Source organism: Gracilinanus agilis, chromosome 1, assembly GCF_016433145.1.
Source record: "Gracilinanus agilis isolate LMUSP501 chromosome 1, AgileGrace, whole genome shotgun sequence".
In the NCBI taxonomy this organism is placed as follows: Eukaryota; Metazoa; Chordata; class Mammalia; order Didelphimorphia; family Didelphidae; genus Gracilinanus; species Gracilinanus agilis.
In genome coordinates, this window is record NC_058130.1 from 97,749,871 (window position 1) to 97,755,870 (window position 6,000).

The window sequence follows — 6,000 nt, forward strand, 5'->3', positions numbered from 1 at the left end:
ACTCTTTCTTGCCAAACCTTTCTCTCACTGTACCCTGGAGTTACAATGCAAAAAAGGAAATAATTAGGGTTATTACACTAAAGTATACATGCAAATGAAGAATGTACTTGAGGTAGTAATCTCCCTTCAGTAGCTGGCTCTGTACACTACCAGTTCAGAAACATTGTTCCCAATCCCAGCTGGCATTCACAGAGAAAGTGGACTTTGTCTTTTTCAGGGACTACTGCTGGACAAAGAAAGAAAAGAAAAATTTGCTATGGGAAAGTTCACCATAACACATTAACTTCCTAGTGATGCAGCAGCACCTCTGAGAGTGAATTAAGACCCTGCTGTAGCTTGCCTTCTGAATCCTAGAGCACTGTTTCCTCTAGTAGATAGGGCAACATGGCACCACAGACTCTGCCTTTCCATTCTCTACTTTCCAAACTCTACCCACTTAACCCAACTTGTTTCTAAGTATCTGCCTGCACAAAACTGGTAATGTACAGAGGGAAGAGAGATAAACCAGCATCTGCATGCAAGTAATATATGTGTCTATGTATGGTAAATGACCTTTCTAATCTTTTGTTTTGCTATGATTTAGGGGCTACAGAGAGACTGTAAATTTCACATTAATTCCTGATAAAGTTTTACAACAGATTTCTAAACACATGGTTTATGAATACTTAAAAAAGGAGACAATAAATAAAAACAATCTTTGTCTTAGAATCAGAAAAACCTGGGTTCAGATCTGTATGAAGGAAATTGTTGAGGGGATATTGAACACAAGGATGAAGTGGAAGCTTTGGTGCCCCCTGTAGTCAGTCAGAAAAGGCATAGAAGGCTCCTGAGGAATGACATGTGAAAATCAGTGGGCAGAGAAAAAGTTTGATAAACCGAGGCAAGAGTGGATTTGGGGAGTAAGGACTTCCATCTTGGGGTGAACTGGGGAGCCCACATGGCTGCTGCAGAACAGCAAGGAAGCTAGATTAGGATAATAACTTCTCTAAATAATCTCTCTCTCTCTCATCTTCCTTCCCTTCCCCTATCTTATCAATAAAATAATAATAAAATCATTAAATTTATGGGCAGTTTCATAATTTTCCCCCTTACAGATCCTACCTCAGACACTAAGTTGTTATATCATGTAACCTCTGCACCCCTAGTTTCTTTACCTGTAGCCTTTAAGGTCCCTACCAGTGGTAGAGCTATGATCCTATGATCCATGTCATAATTTAATTTTATTATGATTTATGATAACATAGCCTTACCAGCAAGATAGGATCATAAGTCTGGTCACTAGCCCTTCCAAGTTGACACAGATTCTATTCGTGGCTGCACTCTGTTTTAATAGTTTTGTTATCAGAAAAATCAGCCAGTTAACAAGCTATTATCAAATGTTTGCCAGGAACTGTGCTAAGTCCTGAGGATAAGAAGAAAGGCAAAAAACAGTTATGTGATCCTGGGCAAGTGAATCAATACACAGACAGAAGATAAGGAATTTTTTTTTATTGTTGTAAATTTAGTGATCCTCAAAAGAAAAAGAGAATAATCCCAAGAATTCTAAGCAAAAATTCAAAGAAAAAATGAATTTTCCTCAAGACCTACACAAATACTTAGAAGAAATTAAACAACAGAAAACTATAATGGTTCCAGAGGAAAGATTTAGAAAGAAAATAAATAGGAAGGAAAAATAAGCAAACAACAACAAAAACTTGGCAATAAAAAGCTATTATGATGGCAGGGAAACTCAAGACACAAACTGAGAAGACTATGTTTTGAAAACATCTACAAGCAAAGCCTCAAAGAAAAAGAAAAGTACAGATGAGACACAGGCCCAACAAGAACCCCTATAAGACCTAAAAAGATTGTTTTTAAGAAAAAAAAGAAATTTTAAGAATAAAGGAGAAGAGGAAAAATTGGAGAAAGAAATTAAAGCAATGCAAGAAAATTGAGATAATTTAAGAATTTATAGCAGTTCTTTTTGAGGTGTCAAGGAATTGGAACCCATCAATTGAGGAATGACTGAACAAGTTATAAAATATGAATTTGATGGAATTTTCTATTGCGCTACAAGAAATGATGAAGAGGATGGTTTCAGAAAAAAAACATGGAAGGTGTATATGAGCTGATACAAAGAGAAATAAGATGAACCAGAAAATAATCTACATAATAATAGCAATATTATAAAGATAACCAATTGTGAAAGACTTGCTTGCCAACTCATCAATATGATAATCTACCATAACTCCAAAGGAATTGTGATGTAAAAAAAAAAATCATGCCTTCCAAAGAAGGCAGTTAAATCCAAAGTTAACTCCTCCAAAGAAGGAAATTAACTCAAGAGTATAAAATGAAACATATTTTTCTTGTTTTCCCCTGGAATACAGATAATATAGAATGGGTTTTGTATGGCTTTGTATATATAAAGTTATTTCTTGCCTTCTCAATGGGTCAGGGAGGGGATAGAAAGGAGAGAATTTGGAACTGAAAATAAAATTTAAAGAAAATTTTTAAGAGTATTATCTGCCCCCACTGTATATTTAATTCTGGTGTTTAGGGCTTTCAGCTTTTCATTTTGTTTAACCTTTCTTTGTATCCTCAGTACACGAACAGTGCCTAGCACACAGTAGGAACTTAATAAATGCTCGTTGACTTAGGAGGGAAAAAAAAGCATGTAGGTTTTGATCTCTTAAAGACAAAACAATAAAAAAAAAATTCAGCTACTAGACAAATAGTGTGTTAAGGAGTCATCAATAGTGCTGCAAATGAAACATGTCACTATGGGAAAATCTTCAAAATTAAAAAAAAATTTTTTAAAGTACTGCAAATTAAGTCCTTTACAAAAAAAAAATGTTGTTCTTTTATAGACTTATGAGCTCAAAAGAATTTCAAAGTCTCGAGCGTTATCTTAATGATCTCTTAAAGCTTTATTTGTTGCTGTTACCTCTTGAAATGTGCTAAACCTATTCAGTCAAGAATATACAAAAATGTGAGGGGCAACTGGATTAAGAGCCAGTCCTAGAGATGGAAGGTCCTAGGTTCAAATCTAGCCTCAGACACTTCTAGCTGTGTAACCCTGGGTTACTTAACCTCCACTGCCTACTCTTTACCCCTCTTCTGCCTTAGAACCAATACACAATTCACAGTAGTGATTCTAAGATGAACGGTAAGGGTTTAAAAAAGAAAGAAAAAATGTGTTCTCTATAGGGAGATGCTGTCTTTTAAAAAGTATAAATTTTCTACTTTAACTTTGCAAATATAATTTATTACGTATTCTTTCTGGTGAGAGTTGTTGACTAAATTTTCCTCCTTTACAATCCTCTCTGTCCTTGATTATTTGACATTAGAAAATGATAGTTTAAAAATCCATGCAGTTAAGTGTTTCCCTTTTTCAGATGGGGAAAGCAGAAAATAGAAAAGTGAAGCTACTTGGCCATTTTCTTTTTCAGTACTTCAATTATCCATTACTTCACTGGTATGTGTGACTCCTCAGACAGAATGCCACACACTCCACTTCCATACTCAAAAGTTACTGCAGCACCACCCACAAAAAAAAATTCACCATTTGAATTTTTTTAGCCTGTTCCTCAAATGACAGATGTTGAATTAGGACATTACTTACTGTGTTTCCAACTTGAATATATCTTTTTCAGAGATTGAATTACATTAGTAGATCCTTGGAGAATCACCTCCATGCCACAATGAAACAACATTGTATACCAGACTTTATTAAAGTAGGCCAATTATATGTGAAACAAATCATTAGGTCCCAATTCTCAGATCTGATTTTGATTGAGATTCACTCAATTACAATATGTAAAAACAACCCCCTCCCCCACCTCTCTTTCTCTCTCAAATCATTCAAGGTTGGCTTCACTCCTTTGTTGGTGGTGATATTCAGTCATGTATGACTCTTCATGAACTCATCTATTATAGCTTAACAGGCCTTTCTATCCACTATCTCCTCAGAGACTGTCCAAGTTTACATTCATCTATCAATTCATCCTCTGACATCCCCTTCTCCTTTTGGCTTTCAATCTTTCTCAGTATCAGAGTCCTTTTCAATGAGTCCTGTCTTCTTATGTGGCCATAGTATTTAAAGCTCCTGCTTCAATATTTGACTTTCAAGTGCATAGTATGAATTAATTTCTTTAAAGATTGAAATAATCTGATCTTCTTGCTGCCCTTGTCCTCTCAAGTCTTCTCCTGAACAATTTGAAAGCACTGGTTGTGCAGTACTCAGCCTTTCTTATAGTACAACTTTCACAGCCATACATTACTACTGGAAAAACCATACTTTTGATTATAAGGGCTTGTGTTGGCAAGGTGATGTCTCTGCTTTTTAGTATGCTATCCAGATTTGCCATAGCCTTCCTTGCTCTGGAGAAGGAAATGGCAAACCACTCCAGTATCTTTGCCAAGAAAACCCCATGGCTCCTCTCCTAGCCCTTGCTATTTATTCCCTGGTCCTCAAATGTAATTTCTAGGCTCTTTTTTTTTTTTAACATGTTTGATTTGCTTTAACAATTGTCAGTGGTCTTCAAAGATGACAGCTATGTCCTTTGTTTAGCAATACTCTCAAGACTTTAGACTTTTTTTTAAGGAATTGTTTCCTTTGATTTGTTTCTCCAATATATACTTCAACCTAAATATAATACAGCAACTTGATCTCTTCTTTTAAGTGTCTCTATTGCACACACCAAATGTTTCCCATAGAATTGAAAAAGTTCTCTCAAAAAAACTTTAAACCAACACCTTGGGTAACACAGAAAAATATTCTATAATATCTGCCAGTACTACTTTGCTCCACAATTAAACAAGAGACTTCTCTCTATTTGAAGAATCAGGACTACAGAAAACATTTAACCTCAAAGAGCCCTAGGAATCTAGTCTAAAAGGGATAAACACAGCAGCATATTTGGCCAGGTTTTCCAAGTTTTCAACATGAATATATGCATTGCTGGGCTTTCCTCTAGGTGATACTGTTAAACTTATCACGACTATATTCTTCATCTTTGAGATACACTTTAGTTTGGGAATGCTACATAAGATATCATTGCAGGTTCATATAATACTCAGAAACAATAACATAGTTGTAACATCAATTGATGTGTTCTGTGTGGTCTTGAAAAAGTTATTTAACTTTTTGTGCCTTGGTTTCTACAATTATTTTTTCCAGGTTTATTATATGTTACCCTCCTTATACTCTAAAGCATAGCTTTATTCACCGCATTGCTAATCAATACTATCTCTGGCCTTCATTCCTTATTCTTGGAATGGATTCATACCACATCTCTACCACTAAGAATTTCACATTCCTTTTGAAACACAGCTCAAGCACCTCCTTCTACATAAAGCCTTTCACATCTTTCTCTCTCCCACTAGTATCCTCCACAAAAATTTACCTATTTCAGATACATTCTATATGAGCAATCTCCTTGAAGGCAGAAACAATTTCATTTCTGACTCTGTATTCCTAATACATGTTTGTTGATTATTTTGGCCCTTATTGGAATAAAATAATTCACAGTGAAAAACCACTAATTTTTCAGGCACACTCCAAAATTTAGTCTGGTTTACTATCCAGAAATAAAATTTCTGACAAAGATAGGAAGTCAGTGTTAGATAGTTTGTATTAAAGACAAGCATATTAATGTATCTTTGGTGGAGCTGTAAATTAATTACTGCCTTTCTGGAAAGTCATTTAGAAATATGCAAATACACTGACTCAATGTTCACTTTTGACCCAGAGACACCGCTGCTTCACATAAACACCAAGAAGACCATTGACAAAAAGAAAATTACACCAAAATATTTATAGTGGAACTCTTTGTAGTTGCAACACACTGAAAACAAAGTCCATCGATAAAACAATATGAAACAATCAAAACTGAATGTTGCAAAAAATATAAAGAACAAGTTTGGAGAACAAGGTCCATGTCAAACATTACAAATAACAGGTGTTTTTTCAATATGTTGGCCAGTTTTTCAGTATTTGATTTTCTCGTCTTCCATATT